A 27,486-nucleotide genomic window follows, 5' to 3' on the forward strand; every position below is an offset into this window, starting at 1 on the left:
CTGCAGAGTCTTCCCCACTACGTTGTCAGACACTGCCCAGGAGTGGTACTGGAAATTCAAACTAGACTCCATCACCTCTTGGGAGAGTTTTAGGAAGGAGTTTTGTAGGCAGTTTAGTACTGCCCGAACCCCTCCTGTTTATGCCAATCACTTGGTGGATATTAGGCAGGGTAAAGATGAGTCCCTCAAGAACTACATTCAAAGGTTCATGAGAGAAGCTAACCGAGCTACCGCGGTTGGAGATGAGGGGAAGATGGTGGAAATCTCTTCCGGTATTATCTATCGAAGTCCTTTGTGGGACAACATCCATCGCCATCCAATTTCAACTTTACAACAGTTTTTAGACCAGGCAGATAAGTATATGAAGTTGGACGATGCAATTGAGAAGGGAGAAAATGGATTGAACAATCCAAGCGGGTCGAATGATCCCCCCAAGAATGGTGGGAATGATCAGAATGGCGGTAAGAAACGTGGGAATAACGGGGCTGACCGCCACAATGAGAAGAAGGCTAAGTCGGGACCAAACGACAAGCCAACAAAGTATGGACCTCGATTTACCAACTACACCACTCTATCGGCGAGCCGAGCAGAGATCTATTTGGCTAGTCATCAAGAGGTCCCTTACTGGAAACCCCCACCAATCAAGAAGGAAATGAGTAAAAGAGATATGAACAAATTCTGTCGCTTCCATGGAGACTATGGTCATGACACGAATGAGTGTAATCATCTCAAGGATGAGATAGAGTTCCTCCTCCGGCCGGGGAAGCTAAAAAAGTACCGAGCGGAGAAGACCCAAGGAGAGGGGAGCAACAATAATCCTGGGTTCAAGCGGCAACGGTCCCCACCTTTGCAACCCGAACCTGTGGACTTCACACTAGATACTATATGTGGAGGAACACATCTTGCTGGAGACAGCAACAAGGCGAGGGAGAGGTATGCTCGCACCCTTCGTCATGAGTTGAGTGCGGCATCCACCTCCGAAGTTATGACGGTGGAGGAACGACCAACAAAGAACCCAAGATATGAAAGTGAATCCCTCACTTTCACTGAAGAAGATGTTAAACACGTGAGGTATCCTCACAATGACCCTCTTGTTGTGACAGTCCAAATTGCTAATATGAAGGTGAAGAGGTGTCTGGTCGATACAGGGAGCTCTGTAAACATTATTTATAAGTCCTCCTTTGAGAAAATGAAGCTATCTGTCAATGACTTGAAGCCGTGCTCTCAAGTCATTTATGGTTTTACTGGAGAAGGATTGTCACCAGCTGGGACAATCAAGTTACCAGTCACGATGGGGGAAGCTCCCAAGCATGAAACCTTAATGACTGAGTTTTTGATTGTTGACTGCTCGGCCGCCTACAATGTGGTTACTGGTCGACCACTACTCACCAACTTGCATGCGGTAGTTTCAATCTGGCACCTTTCCATGAAATTCCCGACCAATGCTGGCATAGGCTGTGTCCAAGGAGACCAAAGGGAGGCTAGGGAGTGTTATAATGCCTCGGTAGCCAAGGCGAAGAAAGGGGCCAAGGAGAACAACATGATTGTATGTGTTGAGAGAGAGGAGGTGGACAAGATGGATGTAGACCAGAGTCTTGCAGTAGTGACCGATGAAGAGATGTTAGAGGAGTGTGGCCAGGAGAGCACTCTTGGTTTAAAAGAGCAGAAGACCCCATCCGGTGATGAAGTCAGCAAATAGGGCGTTGCCCAAAGCGAGGGAAGGGATTTTGATCCTCGCTTTGGGGATTATGAAAGTGATGTGGGACCATCCGAGGAGTTAGAGGAGGTCCCTATAGATGAGAATGACCCGACGAGAGGGGTCAAGATTGGAAAAAAGTTGAAAGCTGAGGTGAGAGCACAGCTGATAGAATTCTTGCGAAGGAATCAAGATGTCTTCGCCTGGTCTCACAAGGATATGGTGGGTATCTCACCAACTGTGATCAGCCACGTGCTCAACGTGGATGAAAGCTATCTAGCAGTGCAGCAGAAGAGGAGATTGCTTGACAAGGATCGAGCAAAAGCTCTTAAGGAGGAGGTAGAGCGATTGAAGGAGAATGGGTTTATCAGAGAGGCATACTACCCTGCTTGGGTATCAAACCCAGTGTTGGTGCCCAAACCCAATGGAAAGTGGAGGACTTGTGTAGATTTTACTGATCTAAACAGAGCATGCCCGAAGGATTGTTTTCCTTTACCGAGAATAGACCAGTTGGTGGATGCAACTTCTGGTCATGAAACCTTGTCCTTTATGGATGCATATTCGGGGTACAACCAGATCAGCATGCATCCTCCTGATGAAGAGCATACCAGCTTCCGAACAGATATAGGGCTATACTGCTATAGGGTCATGCCCTTCGGATTGAAGAATGCAGGAGCTACCTATCAGCGCTTGGTGAATGGTATGTTTCGTGACTTAATCGGCAAGAGCATGGAGGTGTACGTAGACGATATGCTGGTGAAGTCAAAGGAAGCTGAAGGCCACGTGCGAGACTTAGAGGAGTGCTTCGCAATACTGAGAAAGTACAGCATGAAGTTAAACCCCCTCAAGTGCTCATTTGGAGTGGGTTCTGGAAAATTTCTTGGGTTTATTGTGAACTCCCGAGGAATAGAGGCAAACCCAGAAAAGATAAAGGCCCTCGTTGAAATGAAGTCTCCAGCTAAAATAAAGGATGTGCAAAGCTTGACTGGGTGGATTGCAGCTCTAAGCAGGTTCGTTTCGAAATCAACGGACAAGTGCGTCCCGTTTTTTAACCTGCTTAGAGGGGGCAAGAAGTTTGAGTGGACCGCAGATTGTGAACAAGCTTTCCAAGACATAAAGGAGCATTTGGCCCAACCTCCTATTCTTTCTAAGCCAGTTGATGGAGAAGACCTATTTCTGTACCTAGTAGTCACGGAGCATGCTGTTAGTGCTACCTTAGTGCGTGAGGAGGACAGAGTGCAGCACCCAATGTATTATGTTAGCAAACGATTGATAGGAGCGGAGTCCCGGTATCCCGTGATCGAGAAGTTGGCTTACTGCTTGGTACTTGCATCACGAAAATTACGGCCATACTTCCAAGCGCACCCCATTAAGGTCCTTACTGACCAGCCTCTACGCCAAGTCTTACAGAAGCCGGAGTCGTCTGGTCAGCTACTTAAATGGGCGGTTGAGTTAGGCCAATTTGAAATCAAGTACCAGCCGAGGACTGCTGTTAAAGGCCAAGCTTTGGCAGATTTCATCGCTGAATGTACCGGAATCGCTGATGTTCCCGACCAGCAAGAGAGTGTAACTGGGCAGAAAGAAGAGATTCCTACTTGGCAACTTTTTGTTGATGGGTCGTCAAATGAGCATCATTCAGGAGCTGGGATTATATTAGTCACACCAGAGAAGCACCGAATTCATTGTGCACTGAGATTCAGATTTAATGCTTCTAACAATGAGGCAGAGTATGAGGCCCTCCTAGCAGGCTTGCGACTGGCTAGAGATGTACGTGCCCGGTCGGTGGAAATAAATAACGATTCCCAGTTGGTGGTCTACCAAGTATTGGGGGAATACCAGGCAAGGGGCCTATGCATGGTGGCATACTTAAACAAGACCAAAGATCTGCTGGCATAGTTCGAGGAGTATACCATCAAGCTAGTACCACGGGAGCAGAATTCTAATGCAGATGCTCTAGCAAAGCTTGCTAGTGCAAAAGATGCCGAAACTCTGAATATAGTACCGGTAGAATACTTGGCGGAGCCGAGCATTGATAATCAAGAGGCCATGTCAATCACGGTAGCCGACACCTGGATGACTCCCATCATTGCTTATCTTGAGCAAGGGACCCTCCCAGTAGAACGTAATGAAGCAAGGAAGATTATGAGGCAAGCTGCTAGGTACACCATGGTGGATGGGGTGTTGTATAGAAGAGGGTATTCCTTACCTCTACTCAGGTGCATAACACCCGACCAGTCAAAGAGTTTATTAGCTAAGGTGCATGAAGGGTTTTGTGAAGATCATGCTGGGGGGCAGAGTCTATCTAAAAAGATCTTGAGGCAAGGATTTTTCTGGCCTACCATGAACGAGGACTCTATGGAATACGTGAGGAGGCGTGACAAATGCCAAAGATTTTCTAAAGTGCCCAGAGCGCCCCCAAATGTCTTAAAGCAAATGCAAAGTCCATGGCCTTTTGCAGTGTGGGGTATTGATCTGATTGGGAAGTTGCCCAAAGGAAAAGGAGGAGTACAGTTTGCAGTGGTGGCAGTAGATTATTTAACTAAGTGGACTGAGGCCAAACCATTAGCCACAATCACATCGAAGAAAGTGTTGGACTTTGTGGTTAAGAACATAATATGTCGCTATGGTCTACCTAAAAAGATAGTGTCTGACAACGGCACCCAATTTGACAGCGACATATTTACCGATTTTTGCACTCGGCATGGCATCACAAAAAGTTTCTCCTTGGTAGCCCATCCGCAAGCCAATGGGCAGGTTGAAGCGGTAAACAAGACACTGAAGGACACTCTGAAAAAGCGTCTGGAGCGAGCTAAGGGTGCTTGGGCGGAGGAATTACCAGAAGTCCTTTGGTCATATAGGACTACTGCTCGGACAGCAACTGGACATACCCCATTTTCTTTGGCATATGGGTATGAGGCCATGATACCTGTGGAGATAGACCCCCCATCTCATAGAAGGACCATGTACAACCAAGAGGAGAATCATCAGTTGCTAGCAGAATCCTTGGACTTCCTCGAGGAGAGAAGAGAGGAGGCAAACCTGAGAGTTGCTGCTCACCAGTAAAAAGTGGCGCGCTACTTCAATTCCAAAGTGCGAGATCGAAAGTTCCAGGTTGGAGATTTGGTCCTAAGAAAGGTGTTTGTTAGAGACCCAGCAGCTGGTGTGCTAGGACCAAACTGGGAAGGATCGTATCAAATTGAGCAAGGCTTGCCACCCGGCACCTACAAGCTTGCTCGATTGAATGGAGAGCTGATCAGGAACTACTGGAATGGCGAGCACTTGAGGAAATATTATCAATAAATACTGCTTGCAGAGTAGTAGCTTTGTATCAAGTGCTTAACTTGTTATTTAAGTTTTTTGTTTGTGAACTGGTTATTTGCTACCCAGTCACATTATTTTGAACAATGTTATTTTTTTTGGAACTCGTTGTTAGACACGTTTTGTCATTTATTATTACGAGTAATAAAAGAGATCACGCGCAGCGTGGTCGAATCTTGCTACAAATTTTGCATATGTGTTGATTATTCTTGCTTGGCAGTGTTCAACTGTCATTATGATTTGAACAAAACAAGTCTTCTAAAAACTAAGTGTAAATATATACCGGACAGTGTTCAACTGGTCGGTATCATGAGATGAATGGCCAACGTTTAAATAATGTTTTGTAGTGGTCAACTACTGAAATATGTTTGTATATTTTATGTGTTTCACGAGTAGTAACTGCTCGGAAAAATTCGATCAAGTAGCAAGTGATCAAGGATTTTTCAACCCTCAATCACTTGGGGGGCACATAGGGTATACTGGTTTGTACTTCAACACAGGCAATAAGAGCACGAGCAAAGATATCTATTTTTGGGCTGACTTGTAAATTTGGAAGTCTAAAAAGGCCATTAAGCTAACTTGTTTGACAAAGCTTAAGTAACATAGAATTTTTAAAAATTTTAAGTTAGAAATAGATATTCGTGTAATAATATAAGTTATGCTCATAAAAAGTTAGAGCAAGAAGAGCAGGAGAAAGTATATTTAGTATGGACTTATGAAATGTTTAGAATTTTTAAGTTAGAAAACTAAATACTCATGTGAAATTTAAGGCATATAGGAACTTTACTATTCACAATAAAGACTTAAAAGTTTAGAGCTAAGTCAAAAAGAGAAAAGAAAAGTAAAGTGCAAGTGTCAAATTGCTCATTCTCACGAGCAAAAGTATACAAAATAAAATAAACTATGATAAAAACTAGTAAGACTACAACTAGTCATGCAGGTGTGCTATAGCAGGATGAGGAGTCACTGTCGTGCTTCTCTGGTGGGTTGATCAACCCCCTCCTCGGCCTCAGCTGCTCCTCTTGCTCGGAATGATAATGTAGAGGAGGTTGGTGTAGGGCCAGGAGGATTGGCAGCTTCCTCAGCAGCCCTTGCTTCGCATCTAGCAAGCTCCTCTGCCTGAACCTCCTTGGTGAAAAAATCGAGCTTGAGAGGTTTATTCAGTTTCCAGACCTGATAAAAGCAGTCGAAGCTAGCCTCCTCGTAGCGAGTTAAATCAAACTCCTTCTCTTGTTTCAACTCTTCATTCTCGCTGATTAGTCCCTCATTCTCACGAGCTAACTCCTTATTCTCAAGGGTCAGCTTCTCCAGTTGAGCGGTCAAGGACTGGTTGGTTTGAACTTGCTGCTGATTCTCATCAGATAGTCTCCTAAGAGACTCATCCCGTTCAGCCACGGTCTTCTCTGCCTACTCCAACTTGGATTTGGAGTCTTTTTCTGAGGCAGTTAGAGTCTCTACTTTAGCTTGGGCCTCCACCAGTTGATCATTCAGTACCTTGATCAACTCCTTGTAATCAACCGACCGCTGCTGGGCGTGACAGAAGGTCATAAGCGTCTGCATGAAAAACAAAAAGTCACTACAAAGCATTAACGTAAGTAACAATTTATCTTATGGTGGATTACTTACGTGTGTTATCTGAGCAATCCCTCTATCTAGGACAACATCGACATTAAGACGAGGAAGAGATTCAAAGCTTTGAATCGTTGATGAGTCACGGAGGGTCTGATCAGCTGCCCCTCTGAGCTTGGTATCAGCAGCTCGAAGTGCCTCACTCGGACCTGACGGGCCTGGGCGAGTTAGGCTCGCTGATGGAGGAAGTGACGAAGGAGTTAACGGTGGGAGTGTAGTCGACCCCTCGGGTTGTCTCCCTCGGCTGGGCGGCACTGCCTTCGGAATCTTCCTCGGGGGCGTGGAGCCACTTCCATCGCCAGCTTTCCTCTTTGGAGCAGAAGCAATGCACTGCCTGAACATATCTGGATCTGCAATAGAGGAAAACACAAAGTTGTTAGAGATATAAACATAATAAAATGTAGATGAGTATATTACTGCTACAATTTTGTTACTCTCGAATCACCAAGTTGTTAAACGTATTCCTATGGTTACTAGACCTGAGTTGAGCATCTGGTCAATGAACTCGTCCTCGTCGTCTGAAGATGAGCTGAGTTCTCTCTCAATCTGGATGGCTTTTCCTTTCCCAGACTGAGCGAGAATAGCAGATCTGCGCTGAGGCTGAGGCTGAGGCTCCCTAATGACAAGGTCACCGGGCCTATGATAAAGTGGAGAGGGTCCAGGAGAAAACTGGTCAGTCACTATCTCCGTGCTCGCATTAGACTGATCAGTTGTGTTGTTCTCCCCGGTGGTACTTTCCACCGCCATATCTTGGTCACACGGTATTAGGTCCACCATCTGAAGGTAGTCCACAGTGACCAATTTTTTCACATCTTTCTCCCCAGGACTCATGCTAGCCAACTTCTCTGCTCGATCGAACATCCCTTCAGTAGGCAAAGGTCGCTCGAATGGACCCGCATGTGTAAAGGCCAAGTTGTTGGCCTTAATGTCCGATGTAAGGAAATATTCTTTGTGATACTTCCCGGGGTTCGATTTGTGAGAGATACCACTAAGGTATGTAGTTCCCCTTTGCATGTGGTAGAGGTGGAAGAAGCTCGTGTTGTTGTGAGTGGGATTGGTCCTGAAGTCAAATAAGTAATGCACCTCGTGAGGGGTAGGCTCATCCCAACCATGCAGGAAGTAGAGAATGTATAATGCAAACAATGCCTAGATCCCATTCGGTGCAATCTGGAATGGGGAGACATTGAAATAGTCTGCTATAGATCGGAAGTAGGGATGTAATGGAAGTGTCGCTCTGGCGTGGACATGATGCCTAGACCAGGCGCAGTATGCTCCACCAGGCCTATTGGCTCTCAGGTGAGAGCCCGGGCATATCACGTTCGCCCCGCTCAAACCCAAAGCCTCGATGTGTTTGTGGAACGACGCGGGATTAAGCTTTGAAGCTTCGGCAATGAACCAGGAAGGTTCTTCTCTTCCCCCCTTCCGTGACTTTTGAGTGGCCAAGTTCTGAATCACGGTGGCAAACTTCTGAGAGGGTTCTCCTAAAGGAGTTGCAGTGCTGGCGTGACTGCGTTCCACTACTTTCTGCACCGCTCTGCGGGCAACTTGTGGATCTTGTTCCTGGGGAAGTCTGTTAGATTTCTTCACCCTCATCGTTGACTGAGAAATTTGTTGAAGAAACTGTTCCTCGTGGAGGAGGTACAAGGCTGAGCGAGGAAGGATCTGCTTGAAGCGACGAAGGCGGTCCTCTGGAGTACAACTGGTGGACGATTTTGATGAGGAATCGCTGTTTAGAGGAGTCTCGATTGACTGCGGGATGGATGTGTCGGAGTCCGTATGGTTGTCACCTCCCCTATAATCAGAGCGATTCATCTACAAAAATAAATAAAAAATGGGGAGGTGAGTAACCATACAGAGAAAATTCAACAAGAATAAAATTTGTTTTTATACTTAGGAAAATTTATCTAAGTAGTAAAAATATAGCACACATGGGAAAAAATAATCTTAGTGCCTAAGAGTGCCTAAAGGTGCCTAAAAAGTACTTGAAGTATCTAAGGTCACTAAAGTCAGCATGAATGGATTATTTTGGGGTTGTCCGAAGAGGCTAGCACCCATGTGTGCGTGTGTGCATGCCGAGGAGCTGTGTGTGTCCAAGTGGACACTTGGGTCCGAGGAGCAAGGTTCGACCGAGGAGAAGAAGAAGGCCGAGGGGTTTAAATGTGGTCCGATCGGACCACATGCTTGATCCGAGGAGGGGCTGTGCCTAGTGCATCCGCTCGGATGCCTAAACACCCAAGAAGACGCGTCTAAGGGAATGCCCATCTGAGCAGCTGCCACTTGGGTCTGAAGAGCCTAGCCCCGTGCGAGTCCGAGCCATGCACCTCTGAGGAGCTCAGCACCAAGCAGCCCATGATGTCCGATCGGACATGGGCGTCCGAGGAGTATAAATGTGGTCCGATCGGACCACATGTTTGCCCAGAATTTTAAGTGGCCGATCGGCCACTTCCTTACCTTACCTATTTTTCATACCCCAACTCTAACCATAAAACCCAAACCATAAGAGCAAAGCCCTAGATTCCCTAGCATAAACACATTTCTTCATCCATACATACAAAAACTAGATCAAAACATGGAAGTGGAAAAGTTTTTTCATGTTCTTGAAAACCCTCTATGCTATCAAAAACCCCAAAACCCATACTCATGATTTATATCAAATTAACCCATTTTTCTTGAAATTCCTATGAAATTAAAGGTAATGTTGGGTTACCCATAGCACAAACATCCTCAAAACCCAACAAACCAACACATTATACAAGCATTCATATGAGATCCATGAACAAACTCAACAAAAAAGCTATCAATGGGTTTCGGCCATGGCATGGGTTTTCATGAAATTTTTTGAAAAATAACCACAATGTAAAGACATGGAGAAGAAGACTTACTCAAGGTTGGAGAACCTTTGACTTGCTTGGAAATTGCTTGAAGAGATGGAGAGCTTCCCTTGAAGTCCTTGAAGATTCGGCCAAAGAGAAGAGAAACCTTGGAGTTTCGGCCAAGAGAGAAGAAAGAAGAAGAGAGGTTTTTAAAAAATGTGACTTTCTTGTGTGAAGAAAAATGTGTAAAAGTGGGGTTATTTAAAGGGAAAAAAGTGGGAGTTATTATTTATTTTTGGACCCTTGGCATTCCGGGACTATGTTTTCTCCCCACGATCATGGACAGTTTTTTGCAGTAATCGTGACCTATAAGTTGTGGTCTACTGCATGGTGGGAAGATGAAAAATTATTTTTTATAAATTCCGTCAACTGGAGAAAAAGTTTATTATATGAATGTATCGTATAATAAACTTGGGGGGCAAATGTTATCCCAAAATTTGAAAATGATGATGTGGCAATAAAATTGACATGTGGCATGGATTAGTTGGGTGATCTGGCTTAGCAGTAGACCTATGCATCAGTGAAAAGTTTGGACTGATTGAGAGATGTCATAACCAAGCCAAATGCACCCGAGGAGTCCAAATGGTATGTGTTGTGTAAATTGACTCAATTAAAATGTGCAAGTGTACACAGTCACAAACACAAGTAATAAAGTAGTAAGTATTCAAGATCGTCTCCACAGGGATTGCAAATTAAAACTAAATGCAAAAATTAATTACTAAACAATTATACTAGTGAACAATTTGAATGTCTTTGATTTTCCAAATTAACCCAATAAAAAGAAAGTAAAATTACTCAAAGTAAACTGAACAAGAACCCTGAGAGAAATATATCAATTTTAAAATGGACTTGAATCATTGAATCTCCCTATATTATTTTTTCCTGAACACATTGCGAATGTATTGCTGCAGCAATTTTCTAGCAACATTCCCAGGATAACAAAAATTTCATTTAACATGCATAAAACTTTCCCAAATCTTATGACCTTAATTCTTCTACCTAATTAAACATATTCCTATGCAAAATCAGATTTAAGAATGCAATCACAGCTCACTTCTCATATGTTACACAAGGTAATTAACATATCCCTATATTAATTACTAACATAATCTAACCTAGATTATGACTTGTGTCATCCAAGTTTTTCCTATTACATTCAACCTTTCCAGCATTAAATATAATTAAAATAACTTGCCATTGTTGGCCAAACAACAACAAGAAATCAATTTAAGCACACTTGAATGATCAAGGGAGATTTTACTAAAATAAAGTGCAAGAAATGGATAGATTATAACATAGGGTTCATCAACAATTCAAGCCACCAAGAAATTAGTTCATGGCTGATTTCATATACATTAATTCATAATCAAAATAGCCCATAATATTCAGTTAAAATCCAACTCAGAAATTAATACAATATAGTTTAGAAAGAAGAGAAAAACAAATCCAAATGATGCTTGAGTTTCTTTGGTTGGCCTCCTTCTTTCTTGAACCTCTCTTCTATTTCTTCGTGGCGTTTTTTTTTCTGATATTCTCTCTGGTTTTCTACAGTAACCTTCTGGCTCAAGTCTTGTCAAAAATGGAGGCTGCTCCTTCCTTAATTAGCTAGGGTACAACCCTCTCCTTTTTCCTTCTTTTAATTTCTCTATTTTTCCCTCCTTCTTTCTCTCACACGTGGCCCACTTACTAAAATAACTGCTGATTTAATATCTTTTTCCACACTGCCACGTCAGACTCCTTTACAGCTGGATAAATGATGCCACATGACCTCCTTTTTGAGCTGCTGATTCCTCCTTTTGCTAGAAAAATGCTGCAGCAAAAGCTCCCGTCTTCAACAATCCCTATATTTTATCACAAGCAACACCTAATAAAATTCTGTTTGCTTTTCTTGCTTTCTTCAGAGAGCACCATGTAAAAACTCTCTAAGTGCTATTAAATGCTCAGATATTTCAAAAAGACTAAAGGATAAGATAAGACCAAAAAATTGATAATAAAATGAGATGAAACCATTAAAAAGTATCACTTAGCTGATTCTTTTTTTGTTTATCATAAGCTTAAAAGTATGACAAATAACTTTTTATTCAAGAGTTATCAGTATGCTCGGACCCTAGTCTGAGGAATGCCCCAAGTGATTGGCTCGGACCCTAGTCCGAGGAGAGGCCACAAGTGATTGGCTCGGACCCTAGTTCGAGGAGAGGCCACAAGTGAATGGCTCGGACCCTAGTCCGAGGAGTGCCCTAAGAGATGGTCTCGGACCCATGTCCGAGGAGAAGCCCCATGCATGGCTCAGACCTTAGTCCGAGGAGAGCCAAGGAGGGTGGCTCGGACCTTAGTCCGAGGAGAGCCAAGGAGAGTGTGGCTCGGACCTTGGTTCGAAGAGAGCCAAGGAGAGTGTGGCTCGGACCTTGGTCCGAGGAGAGTCAAGGAGAGTGTGGCTCGGACCTTGGTCCGAGGGGCACCCATGAGGGTGTGGTCGGAACTTGGTCCGAGGAGACCCCAAGGCTATGGTCCGGAGGTGAGCCCAAAAGGTGACTGGTCGGACTTTGGTCTGAAGAGAGTCTAAGGGGTATGGTCCGTATGCACGTGTCCATCATGCATATGTCCGATCAAAAGAAGATATTCGTCAAACAAATGGACCAGACTACGTCAAATTCCCAGAAACGGCTTCAGCAAGAATCGGTCTGGGCATCGCGGGAATCTCTCATTCCTCACTCAAATTGAGGAATCTGTTGTATTTTGAATATTTTGTGTAATTTAAATATGATATAAATAATAGAATATCCCGATCCTAGGGGGAGATCAGTTTAGGATCCCAAGCCTATAAATAAAGGGTTAATGGGATCAGAAAAGGACTTTTGGCAATTTGAGATTTGGTCTGAGTTCTAGAGAGAGAAAGTGCGTTTTCCTTGAGAGAGAACCCTTTTTGTATTCCTGAAAATTTACACTGAAGAAACTCAGTTGACACTGGTTCATCTGATCTTGAGTGTAGAAAAAGTAATAAAATCTCTAAGTAGATTAGGCTATTACCGACTGAACGGGGCTGAACCACTATAAAATCTTGTGTGTTATTTACTTTTCTTGATTAAACTGTCTGTGTCGTTTAAATTCTCTTGAAGGTTTGTCGTTATTGACGTTCTCACGTCGTTGGCTAAAAACACAGTCAACACTGTCGAGTACAATGCTCCCAAAATTGTCGCTGCCTCCCAACGTAGAAAGGGGAAGCAAGTCAAAGTAGAGCACATAGATTCAGACTCATCAGACAGTGATGGGGATCTCCTGAGTGGGGAAATCGGCTGCTCAGGGGGAGCTGAAGAGGGTGATTTAACTCTCTTTTCATAACTTGTTGTTACTTTTGCTTAATTATGATTTTTTGCTTTTCCAGACCCTGCTTGACACCTTTACTAATCCTTTGCTTTTATTTTGCAAATATGTTGTCCGTCATTTTTAAGAAATTCGCCCTGAAGCACACTAGCAGTCCAAGCAGCAAGGCTCCCCCAGCCAAGCGCCAGAAAATTGACTCACTTGTTGAAGCTACCGAACATGTTGAGAAGAATCCTTCTTGGAAAAAGGCGTAGACTCTGTTGGGCAAATTTGGCAAGAGAAAATGACTCCATGTCGAGGAGGTTATCCATACGACCACTGCACAAGAGCCCACCGCCTCGAGCAGAGCCCAAGAAGGCGCTGTTGAGGACCCTACCGAGGAGGTCCACGGACCCTTGAAGAAGGCCATGGCCATCTATCAAGGACATGTCAAAAGGGTGTCCTCCTCTCAAGCTAAATTTATGGATTCCTTAGGTACCAAATCCCTAGAGTACATTACTAGTACCGACCTCCAGGATGTTGCCAGGGTAAGTAATTAACCTGCTTGGTGTTTAACTAATTTTTCTTCTCTGTTACTTGTTCTAAATTCCTTCATTTCGTGATCGTGGACCCAAAAATGGTATGCTTTAAATATTTATATCGCAAGCGCACAAATCGTTCATATAGAATAGTGATCGTGAAAGCAAGGATATCAAACGCAAATGAGTTGTCTAAAATAAAAAATAAAACTATTTTAAACCAAAAATTAATAAATTCTAATATTGCTCCAAAGATTGTATCAAGAAAATAAAATAAAAGGTAATAATAAAGATATTAAAGACAATATATATAATTAAATTAATAATTGTAAACAAGATGGTAGAAGAAAGATTATTAAGATAATAGAATCCACAAAATATAAGTTCAATAATATTTATAAGTACATTGATTCCCAAGTTTTAGTAATAGTAGAAACTCATCAAACCATCACTTATTCAAATTAGATATTCTATTTAAGCACAAGTTTTTATAAAAATATAAGAATTATCTTCACTTTTTAAGATATAATTTCAAAGTATTTAGTATGAATCAAGTTAAAGAAACAACAAATAAATCAATGAATATTATTTATAAGGAAAAACATAATATTTTTGTTCTAAGCATTTGATGTGCACAATTTAATGGCACACCTTAATAAAAGAATATTATGATTTTGCACTAATGAATAAGAAAGTATAAATATGTGCTAACAATAAAATATACATAATATTTAAGATGAAAGAAGATATTTGAAGAAGAAAAATCCATAAACTTTGTTGCACAAATGGGAAATCAACATACAAAATAAATACTATTTAGTTACATATTGTTTCATCATCACCTTAATAATTTTAAAAAGATTAGAAACTCATAACTAGAATAGAAATTACAAAATAAAGAAAATACATACTTGAAAGATGCCCTTGAAAAACACTAAAATGGAGGAGAGAATGGTAGAAAAGAAGACGATAACAAAAAATTAAGCACAAAAAAAATGGTCTTGAAATTTCATATTTATAGCCAAAATGAGAGCATTAAAATAATCAACTTAAATTAATTAAATTGATTAGATTAATTAAATAAAGTAAATATGACATGTAGAGGTAAATTCTAGGGGTGATGATGATTTCGAGGTAAAATTTGTAGAAAAGTTAGGTAAAAAGTTTGGCATTTTTGGACAAAGGGACAATTGATGGGCTCAAGGAAGAGGCAAGGTAGCTTGGTGGCTGCTGGCAACTGGGCCGAGTGGGCTGGGCTATGCTGTTAGGCACAGGTCCAAGTGGGGGAGGAACTGGTAGGCGGGCTTGGTGGAGGGGCTGGCAGGCGGGCATGCTTCAGTTGGGCCTGGGAAAATGTCAAGTTTCTTTGCTTTTCTCTCAAAATTATCACTTTCATTTACTTTTCTTTATTTTTCTACTTCAAGCACCACAAATGCAATAATTTTCCTACAAAATAAATTAAATCATAGTTAAATAATTTCAATTATAAATTGAGTCATATTAATTCATTGAGAATATTATTTAAAAATTAATTTAATTTAACATTGAAGATCAACAAAATTGCATTTTTTTTACTTCTAACTAAACACAATAATTCAAATAATTAAACTACAACAAAATAACTATAAAAACACACAAAAATATATAAAATCAAAATAAACCTAATAAATTCAAAATTACTTAAAAACTTAACAAATCAATTAAAAACTTAAGAACTAAGCAACAATTAGCATATACAATATGGTAAAATAACTCTATTTTGTAGAGTTATCACATGCTGCAGGTATGCTGGCTCTCAGGTATGCTCATCACTGTGCCAAGGGGTGAGCAAGCAGGTGGTTGGCTTGGTAAAAGAGTCTGAGGACAAAACCTCCCATGTGGCCTAGCTGACCGAGCAAGTCCGGAATCTTCAACAGGCATCCGAGCAGGTCACTAAGGAAAACGAGGGGCCCAAAACTGCTGTTGAGCAGAGGAACCTCGACGTTAACCGATTGGAGAGGAGGATTGAGGAGCTAAAGGAGAAGAATGCTGCTGATGGGAGGGCCAGGAGGAGAAGGACAAACTGACAAAGGCCCTTGAGAAAGAAAAAGCTAATAGGGTTGCTGATGCTAAAGCTTTGGAGGACTTCGGTATGAACACCTTCTACGATTTCTGGGTTCGCAACAAGGCATCAGACTTTAGCTATTTGGGAGAGACCTATGATGAGCTCATGCACTACTGCGCTGAGCGGGAGAAGAACAAGGCCTTGACTGTCTTGACCGAGCAGCCTCCAGTCTCTGAGCCAAAGTCTTCCGTGCCACCCACCGAGCCGATTATCATGGCCCCTGAAGAGGATGCCTTGCCCTCCGGTCTGAGTGCTTCAACTGAGGTTCCAGCCACTACCGAACAGTCCAGCAACCTCCCAGCCGAAACCCTTGTCGTTGAGCCTGAACAACAAATCCAGGGCTCTTAACCAACACTATCTGTTTTTTGCTTTTAATGTTTCATGTTCTTGAACTTCTTTCCTTTATGCCTGAACAAAGTGGCTGTGTCAAGCAACTTTTAATCTCGAGCACTTAACACTTTTCTTTTGTAAAGACAACATGGTTGAGTCAAGCAGCCTTTAATCTCGAGCACTTATACCTGAACTTCTTTTAATGTTTTAATGTTCCTAAAATTCTTTCCTTTATCCTCAAACAAAGTGGCTGAGCCAAGTAGCTTTTAATCTCGAGCACTTAACACTTTTCTTTTGTAAAGACAACATGGTTGAGTCGAGCAGCCTTTAATCTCAAGCATTTGACACATATCTATAAGATGCCTTTTATTTGAGTATATCTCTGTTCGTACTTTATTCATTATTACTGCTCGGCGTATATTGCTTTTTTGGAGCTGTGCGGCTCTATTAATCGGAGCTATTCAATTTTTTCGAACGAGTTGTAAACAAAAACTGTTAACCCTATCTACAGAAATTGTTTTATGGCTCTTTTTGAAGCCTGGTATATACCGAGCAACGCACAAGCACTTTAACATTAACAAAGATTAAACGTTTATAAGTCCTTTTAAATACGCCCTTTTTTTCTGTTTGTCCATGTATGACTATGGTGCCCCCCAAGTGATCGAGCAGGTTTCATAACGCGTAGGTTATCCTCCTGGTCACTTGCTAATTGACCAAAGTTGTTCGTAATAACCTATTCGGGTGTTTTGGGTTTGCCAAAACCTTCAAAGGTTTCATACACGGCTAACAAACAGTGAAGTAAATCACTAGTTAGAAAGATAATCATTGTAAAGTAATGCTTGTAAAAATGGACAAAATCGTGTCTTATTGATTAAAAATTAACCATACAAGTTGCGTCGCTACACTGTAGCTTACATTCATAAATATTAATTATTACAGTAAATGGGAAAATTGTGCATGTGCATAATTAATAAAGCTAACTTTGGCTGGTCAGTGGTAGGGGCAATCTGTGCCTGTACCGGCCAGTCAACGATCACTTGAAAGTAATCTTTATTGGTAATACTTCCTTAGGTGTTCCCCATTCCAGTAACGGGGGACATGTACTAATCGGAGATCTTCGTCATACCGTGCCAGATTGTACGTGCTGAGCGAACCTATCTCCGTGACTTGGTAAGGGCCTTCCCAGCTTGGCCCTAGTACTCCTGCTGAGGCATCTCGAGTTTCTGGGAAAATTCTTCGCAGGATTAAATCTTCCACGTCAAACTTTCGTTCCTTAACTCTAGAATTGAAATATCAGGCAATTTTTTACTGGTGAACAGCCAGGCGTATGTTGGATTTTTCACGTCTTTCTGTAATCTGGTCTAAGGATTCGACTAGCAACTGATGGTTTTGATCTTGGTTGTATGATGCGCATCTGTGAGATGGGGGAGTCACCTCAACTAGCAACACTGCTTCATACCCATAAGTGAGTGCAAAAAGGGTATCATCAGTAGTTGTTTGCTCAGTAGTCCTGTATGACCAGAGTACCTCAGGCAGTTTCTCTGGCTAGTTTCGCTTAGCCTCTTCTAGACGCTTCTTCAGAGTGTCTTTGAGAGTCTTGTTAATTGCTTCTACCTGCACGTTTTCTTGTGGGTGCGAGACTGCTGGGAAGCTTTTCGTGATGCCATGTCTAGCATAGAAATCAGTAAATAAATGGTATCAAATTGTGTGCCATTGTCGGACACTATTTTCTGGGTTAGACCAAACCTACAAATTATATTTTTCACCACGAAGTCCAATACTTTTTTTTGGAAGCAGTGGTTGCCAGTGGCTTGGCCTCTGTCCACTTGGTGAAATAATCCACTGCTACTACTACATACTGTACTCCCCCCTTTCCTTTTGGAAATTGACCAATAAGGTAAATTCCCAAAATAGCAAAGGGCCACAGACTTTGCATCTGAGTAAGTTGGTTTGGGGCTGCTCGGGGGATTTTGGAAAACCTCTGACACTTGTCAAATTTTTTAACATATGCCATGGAATCCTCATACATAGTTGGCCAGAAGTAGCCTTGCCTCAGGATTTTCTTAGATAAACTTTGCCCCCTGCATGGCTCCCACAGAAATCCTCATGTTCCTCCTCCAACAGCCGTCCTGATTTAGTTTGGTTGACACACCTGAGCAATCGCATGGAAAACCCCCTTCTGTACATAACCCCGTCCAGGATTAGGTACAAAGCAACTTTCCTCATCAGTTTCCTAGATTCGTTGTGACTTTTGGGCAGGATTCCGTGTTCTAGATAAGCTGCAATTGGGGTCATCCAGGATGGAGCACTTGAAATGGTCCATCACCCCTTGGAAGAAGTTTAGATCATCTTTGAATAGGAAAACACTCATTTCTCATATGCACACAAACCTAATCACCAGGTTCAAATACAAATTTCTTTCTCCCCTTGTTGGCTTGGGCTGCATATTGGTCAGTCATCCTCTCAATGTTTTGTCGAACCTTCTCATGAATTTGTTTTACAAAATCAACATTATTTTTTCCATCCAAGTTAACACGCTCAGTCAAAGGCAATGGAGTTAAATCCAAATGAGTTAATGGATTAAAACCATACACAATTTCAAGTGGTGAAAACTTAGTTGTAGAATGCAAAATCCTATTATATGCAAACTCTACATGTGGCAAGCAATCTTCCCATGTTTTCAAGTTCTCTTTTGTATTATGGCATGCAATAAAGTAGATAATGTTCTATTAACTACTTCAGTTAAAGGTTCGACTAAGTTACTAAAATATTTCACAATTCTTTGATAAAAACTAGCCAACCCATGGAACTTTCTAACATTACCCACACTTGTAGGTCTCGGCCAGTCTCAAGTTGCACTCACCTTTCCTTCATCCACCTCAATTCCTTGGGCACTAACAACAAAACCAAGAAACACAAGCTTATCTGTACCAAAAGGTACACTTTTTGAGATTAGCAAACAACTTTTCTTTTCTTAAAACATCTAAAACAAGTTTTAAATGCTAAGCATGATCATCAAAGTTTTTGCTATAAATCAGGATATCATCAAAATACACAACACAAAATTTGCCAATAAAAGCACGCAAAACATGATTCATTAATCTCATGAAAGTACTAGGTGCATTAGTTAATCCAAATGGCACAACTAACCACTGATATAAACTATGTTTTGTTTTAAAGGCAGTTTTCCATTCATCTCCTTCTCTCACCCTAATTTGATGATATCCACTTTTAAGATAAATTTTGGTAAAAACAAAAGAACCATGCAATTCATCAAGCATATCATCTAATCTAGGAATATGATGTGTATACTTTACAATGATTTTGTTGATGGCTCGACAATCAACACACATCCTCCATGATCCATCTTTCTTAGGAAAAAGCAACACTGGAACCGCACAAGGACTCATGCTCTCACGCACATGCCCCTTCTCCATGAGCTCATCAACTTTCCTTTGAAGCTCTTTTATTTCCTCAAGATTGCACCTATAGGCTGGCCTATTTGGGATTGTTGCTCTAGGTATAAAACCAATCTGATGCTCAATTCCCCTTATTGGTTGTAAACCATTGGGTACCTCTTTAGGAAATACATCATCAAAGTCCTATAAAAGAGAAAGAAAAAAAAACAACACTAGGCAAGGAAATGTTACGTTCATTAGTATTTAAACAATTGTACAAAAGTACAATCACAGGTTGGTTTGTTGACACAACTCTTTTGATCTCTTTTTCGTTTGCAAAGAAATTCATTTTTTCCCTCTCTTTTCTTTCTTTGCTAGCCAATATTTCTTTCCCTTTTTCTTTACCTTTTTCTCTTCTTTTAATATATGCCTCTCTTATTTTTGTAATCTCACTCTTTTTTTTTTTTTTTTTAACTTCACTTGATCTCCATACACTTGTTTTGGAGTTAATAGTACAAGAGTGGTTGGCCTTTCATTGAATACAAAGGAGTATCTATCAGAATAACCATGGTGAGTAACATGTCTGTCGAATTGACATGGTCTTCCCAAAAGAATATGTAATGCATGCATTGGAAACAAATCACATAAAACCTCATCTTTGTATTTCCCAATTGAGAATGACACCAAAACTTGCTTGTTCACCTTAACTTCTCCACAATCATTGAACCATTGCAGCTTGTATTGTATAGGATGTTTCAAAGTTGGTAAATTCAATTTTTGCACCAAACTAGTGCTAGCCACATTAGTACAACTTTCACCATCAATAATCATGCCACATACCTTTACATTGACATGTCATCTTGTAATACCCCAAAAATCCCTAATAAGGTTTAGGACCTTGATTAGGAGGCCGAGAGGGCCATAATTGATTTATTATGATATTAAATGGTTATATGCATGTTTAGGTGGATTATATTATGATATGATGTTAAATGCATGCATGTGGGTCCACATTTCGTTACAGGGGTGTTTTGGTAATTTGGCCCGTTGGGGGCGTAATTGTATATTTGTATGCATGTCGGTGACATATTGTTGAGACCACATTATAATGTGGATTTGTTCGAGCTATTTGGCATGAGACGATCATGGAATATTAATTAGCGGTGTAGTCATAATAGGTTTAAGTTCGGGGCTCGGGATGAGTCTCAGGGTGATTTTAATGATTAGAGCGTTGCCGGGAATAAAAGGGTAACGAGATATGGTGTTTGAGAATATTGAGAATAGCGAGAATTGGAGAGCGTTAATTATGATTAACGAGATAGGTGGGAAATACAAATCTTTCCCTTGGGAGCCTTTAGAAACCCTTAATTGACCTAGGGGTATTTTGGTCTTTTCACCCCTAGGATAGATATAAGCCATTTAAGGTTGTAGAAGCTTGTCAAAAACAGAGCATCTCTTCCTCTTCTCCTGTACTTCTTTTTCCTTCTTTTTCTCTTTGAATTTTCAATCTCTTCTTGAGGAACCAAGCTAGGGTTATGCTCCACCATTGAAGAGGGTGTGTTGTTGAGATTGAGGTGAGTTTTTTGCCATTAGAACTCTTGCTTTTGCTCTGTTTTCTTAGTTAAGTTTCAGTTGGTTTTTGAGTTGGAAAGTTGGGAATTGATTGGAGTTTTGGCTAGGGTTCTTGTGGTTGTGAAGGGCATGTGAGGGTGGTTTTTGGGTTCATTTGGCATCAAAAATGGGGTTTGGAAGCATTGGAATCGAGTTAGAATCGAATGAGTCGAAGGAAGAGATTTCAGGGGAGTATTTGGCTGGGGGTAGCGCTACAGCGCCCATCAGAGGGCGCTGTAGCGCTACACAGGATTTGTTTAGGCGGTTTGGGTTCTAAGTATAGCGTTGTAGCGTTACTCTATTCCTCCAGAATCCCGTTTTGAGTGTTTTTAAGGGTTTTTGGCTCAGGGTTTCAATCCTTAAGGCCCGGGATCGAATCTACTCACCGTGTGGGTACATTTCGGGGTCCCGAGAGTGGGGTTTAGATCAAGACCCTATCTTTGTTGATTTTCATTAATCGGAGCTGGTATTTGGTTATGACTAGGTGATCGCTAAAGGATTAAGGATCGATCGTTCTCAAGGGTCATTCTTGTACTAACTCCCGCTCGAACCAGAGGTAAGAAAACTGCACCCCATATGTGACATGCATGGTTATTCATGAGGCATGTTGAATGCTCTATATGTGGACATTGATTGCATTGAAAATGCATAAGATACATGAGATTAGGGCATGCCATGAATGTTGATTATGAGATTGATCAGAGCTTGAGTCTCTGTAATTGTGCATGATTATAATTATGCTTTTGATTATTGATTGAGCATGCCAAATGCCTTATAACTGAATATTTGACATATGATATATGTCTGTTGTATTACCTAAATGAGGAAGTATTGACTTATTAGTCAGGGATTGGCAATGGTGTCAGTATCAACTGTGAAGTTGTGACTCATTAGTCAAGTTCGGCAGTGGTACTGGGCACTGGTCACACAGTACTGACTTATAAGTCAAGAACGGCTTTAGCGTGCTCAACGCAAGCCAACAAAGATTAGATCTAATCGACATCTGCATTGAATGACTCGAATGAGCATTAATGCCGGACCAACCTCAATTTCGATGAAAATTAAAAGCGCTTGTCTAGTCTAAGGGCTAGTTAATTAGAGCCAGAGCCAAAAAGGCTAAGGTGACCTACATGTCACATGGCTAGGAGGGTATGAGACCTCCAGAGTGTGACTCATTAGTCACCTATACAGGGTATGACTCATTAGTCATCCATACAGAGATTGACTCATTAGTCATCTATATAGAGTGTGACTAATTAGTCACCTAGACATAGATGGACTCATTAGTCATCTACACAGGGTATGACTTATTAGTCATCTATACAGAGTGTGACTCATAAGTCACCTATGCAGAGTGTGACTCATAAGTCACCTATGCATGGTGCGACTCATTAGTCACTCACTCCGAGATTGACTTACTAGTCATCTATTCAAGAAGCAGGTCCTCAGAGAATGACTCATTAGTCTTCTATTCAGATGCAAGACCCCATAATCATTTATTTGAACTTATTTGCATGAATGATGAAAGCTATTATTGCTAGGCATGCGCATAATGATTCGATGACATGTTATTACTGTTCATGAGCATATTGAGTTTTCTTACTAGGCTTCGGCTCAGGGGTGCTATGTGGTGCAGGTAAAGGTAAAAGGAAGTTGGACCATCCTTGAGTTGGAGAGCTTAGGTGACGATGTGTACATATGCGGCTGCTCGACCGCCACGGCCGAGAGTTTAAAGAGGAACTAGGGTTAAACCCTATTTTGCCGCTTAGATCGGCCTGTTGTAAATATTTTCTTGTAATAGACCTTTAAATTATATTTTCGGGATCCCAATGTATACAGTAAACGTTCTAATGAAACGTTATATCTTAACTAAAATTTTTAATCCCTAAATCGCTAATCATACTTAGTTACACGATTTTGGCCAAATGACTCGATTAGCGAGTTTAGCATTGTTTACAAGGTACATCGTAACGGTCCCTGGAGTTTAGGGCGTTACACATCTAGTATGAAAAATATTTTCACGTTGTAGCTCCTCATCTTCCTTGACTTGTACATTTAGAGCTCTCCTTGCAACCAAAAGCTCTCCATCAACTGGATAATCAATATCACTTGCATCCTCCAATGGTGGCATAGAATCATTTCGGACTCGCATTCGATCTCAACATCGCCATTTTCTTTCAAAATCATCACTCTTTTATTTGGACACTGACTAGCAATATGGCCCCTTCCCAAACATTTAAATCATTTAACATCTCTATTTCTAGAAGGTTGGGAATTAGTTTACCTTGGTTATTGGTGCCTCCATTTTTGTTGTCTCTGGGAGCTTCAACCTTGTTCTTGGATTGAGGTTTCTCATCCTTCTTGCTCCAATTCTGATTCCAAGTTGAAGAAGAGCCAGAACTTTGACCCATCCTTGTGGAACCTTTCATTTTCAATTGACGCTCCACCTTTATGGCCATATGTAGCATGTCATTCAACTCAACATAATGTTGTAGTTCCACCACATTTGCAATGTCATGGTTTAAACCAGCTAAGAACCTGGCCATAGTAGCTTCTCGATCCTCCGCCACGTTAGCCCTAATCATGGCTATCTCCATCTCTTTGTGGTAATATTCAACACTTCTATACCCTTGAGTGAGGCTTTGCAACTTTTGAAATATGTCCCTGTAGTAGTGACTTGGAATGAATCTTCTTCTCATGACAACTTTCATTTACCCCCAAGTCTCAATAGGTCTTTCACCATTTCTTCTCCTACTTAAAGTCAATTGATCCCACCAAAAAATAGCATAGTCAGTGAATTTAATGGCAGCTAGTTTTACCTTTTTCAACTCAGAAAGTTGTGACAATCAAACACCAACTCAATCCTCTTTTCCCACTCAAAATAAGCTTCAGGACTAGTTCTGCCTTGGAAGGATTGAATCTTCATTTTAATGTTTCCCAAATTGTTATCAAATCGATCTCTAACTCTTCTACCTCCATTCCCATGCCCATGTTAACATCAGAGGCACGATCATCTTAATCCTCTTGATTTACATAATAATCCTCATAATCATATCTGTGTTGATTCCTGTCTCTTTGTTGCACGTTAGGAGCTATAGGTGGCTGCCCCCATTGTGATCTCTCTTATACCCTATCCATCCTTTCATGTAGATGTTCAAATTCAGCCCTCATCATCCGTCTTATCTCCCCCATTAATGCTTGAATTTGTAAATTTGGAACAACCCGTTGTTGATCTTCTTCTTGATTTTGGGAAATGATTATTGCAAACAAAAGTTAGAAAGAAAATCGAACAGTTTCTCACCACACTTTCTCATGTGTTTCACTCTACAATGATATCACTCACACTCATGTTTACTCAAATTTGGCTCTTACCCTCTTTTGATCTCACACTCTCTTGCCTTTTTCCAATCTTTAGTTCCCTCTTTTAGTTCTTTATTGAAACTTAATGAACCCAAAGAAAAAAAAATTCTTGTAACAATGAAACAAAGCAACTTGCAAGAATGAGAAATTCAAAGAGCAAAAGGAAAGAAGGAGAGATTTTAAGAACGAAAGAAAATTCAAAGATAAGATAGATACACACTTTGAGATATTGAAATTGGTAGAATGCACTTACGCAAAAGAAATCTTTTTTTGATCAATATTCCAAACGTAACTTCTAATATGATTTTTTCTTCTTTTTTGTTTGTTTTTTTTTTTTTTTTTTATGATGAAATGATAGATTATAGTAGAACTTGAATGAAATCAATAGATAATAACAACAATCAACTTAGAATTTTTGCCAAGAAAAGAAAGCTATTTTTGATAAAATTTGGATGAGATGGAATAGATGAAATGAACAACTAAAAATTAAGAATAAGGATAGATAAAAATCTAATTTAGAAGCCTTATGCCTCGATGCCAAATGATTTGAACCCCAATAAAAATAATGAGACCCAAAAATCAATTTAGAACAAGGATGCCTTGGATTGTTCTAAAATCAGATTCTAAAAAATATAACAAAGAGCTTTGACCCGTTACCTATAAAGAGATAAGAATCAAATGTATAAGAAGGATAGAAGACGCCACACTCAAGAAATAAGAAGGATTGTGAGTGATAAGTCAAGAAACAAACGCCACAAGAAAGATCTTGATAAGTTCTTTGAAGAACCAAAGAGAAAACACTCTCCAAAATATATTGATTCCAATATCTACTTAAAAATTTCGTATCTCCCCTTATTTATACTTGGAACATCCCTCCAAGAATAAGAAAAGCCACATTTAAATCATTAAATTGATACATGCATCAATATAGACAAAACTCTTCAATTCTAGGTTGTTAGTCTTCTAGAAAGTAGCTAAATGGCTGAATACAAAAATGCCTAACTTTAATATAACTTAATGTCTTAAATAAAACATAAATATATGCCCATAAACCCTCTAAACTCAATGACCACATTTTTGGAAGTTAACCAGCCACTTTAAATTGCCTTTAATAACATTGAATATGCATTGATCTCCATTTTGACTAATCTTGGACTTTGTCTTTTCATAATCAACTCATATTTATTGGATTAGTCCATTAAGTGCTTCTATGAACCTTCTAGCTCTTGCAATTGTAATTGGCCCAATTTGAACTTGCAATGACTCTTCTAGTGTTGCTCATTCATTCTCATCACCTATGGACAGTGTGAGTATCTTGGCTAGAGAGTCTTGATGCACGGATGCACTCATAGATGCTTGAGAGCGTGACTCGGTGAGAGTTGTTTGAGAGACGGAAGTGTCCAGAGGCACACGGTCGTGCGAAAAATGTGCCCATTGTTATCCGAATGGTTGGAAGGCTGACCTTGGCTCAGAGGAGTCAAGGTGTCGCACGGGCATTTCTGTTGTCAAAAAGCTGGCCCGTGACACGGCACAGCCCGCCAAGCGCCGCGATGCTAAGGCAGTTCGAGGCAGGGGAGTTCATGTGGGTCGCGGCGCTCCAAAAACAGCGCTGCGGCGCACTCTGCAAACTTAGAATTCCTGCAATTTCAAAGATCACAATTCCTTCCAAAACTGTCCCAAGACATGGATTTAACCAGAATCGACCATAGGAATGGTCTCAGCAGTACATAAATATCATAATCAACTTTAAAAACTTACAAAAACTCAATTAAAACTCAAAATCAAACTTAACAAAACAAACTTAAAACTTTTAAAGAAAACAGTTTGAATACCTTGGAGAATCAAGCTTTTCCCACTGGAATCCAAGCTTTGGACAATCCCCATTCCTTCACAAGACCAATCCCCAACTCAAACCACCATTCAAGCTTAGAATTCAGAGTTTTTTCATCAAAGTTCAAAGAGCACTCTCACACTAGAGAGAAAAAGAAAGAAACGAGAAAGAGGAGAGAGGGAGTTTGTAACTTCTAAGTTAATCAACTCAGTCAGCTCAAGTCAATCCAAGGGTCCAAAAGACCAAAATGCCCATACTTACTTACTTTCCTCTCAAAGTCCCTCAAGGTCAAAAAGGGTCATTAGACATTCTAATCCCACATAAACTTAAGATTCCCAATTAATTTCGCCAACCCCAGAATATCACTATTTTTTCCATAATAAGACTCATACTCCAATGAGTCCCGGTAACTCACCAAATTACCAAAATACCCATTGGTTCACCCCGAGTCAGGTATTAATCCATGTTGTAACTAGACCGCTATCTTGCTCTAAAAGGCCGACTCCTGCTGAATATCTCAGATATACCCACAACGGGTTAAAATTACGAAAATGTCATTTTTAACAGAAACATGCCTATAAGCACATTTAATACACTTAAACATGCATAATCAGTCATATTATTATATAACTCATGTAGTTCACATAATCACATAATATTCAATATTGTCACATATAATTCGACTTATGCCCTCCTGACACCTTAATCAATACCTTAAGTCTTATTAGGAATTTTGGGACGTTATATATATTGTGTAATTCAATGATCAAATCGCTTATAAAATGCAATAAATAATCAAATATTAATAAAAAAAATACTTAACTAATGTAATTCAATGATATTAAATCGCTTATATAGTGTAATTAAATGGTTAAATTATTAATAATAATACTTAATAGTGTAATTCAATGATTATATTGCTAATATAGTATAATAAATGGTTCAATTATTAATAAAAGACTTAACTATTGTAATTCAATGATTAAATAGCTTATATAGTGTAATTAAATGGTTAAGCTATTAATAAAAAGACATATACAATGTAATTTAATAATAAAATCACTTATATAGTGTAATTCGACTTAGGGTTGTTTAAGGTCGCTCAGGGTCGCTTATACATATATTAGGCTTACAAACTGTCATAGTTAAGTTCCTCAACATCATAATCATTCCAAACTTGACTTGGTGATATTTTACTCAATGTCTAACTCACGAGCTTATGAGTTATTTCAATTACATATAAATTTTGATTAACACATACTTTTAGTAGAATTTGATGAAACTTCATACTCATATCAACCAAAAAGTTATTGGTGCAACCACTACCAAACCAGTAATCTATAATCTTCCACTCAACATTATACTTCATATAAATAAAGACACAATCCATATTTATCATAAAATTAAAATTTTAGTTTAGGAAGTATAAAATATTTCAGTTTAAACACACAAAGCGACCCTAAATAACCTCATGTGATCCTATGAATCAAATAGGAT

Source organism: Humulus lupulus, chromosome 2, assembly GCF_963169125.1.
Source record: "Humulus lupulus chromosome 2, drHumLupu1.1, whole genome shotgun sequence".
Classification (NCBI taxonomy): domain Eukaryota; kingdom Viridiplantae; phylum Streptophyta; class Magnoliopsida; order Rosales; family Cannabaceae; genus Humulus; species Humulus lupulus.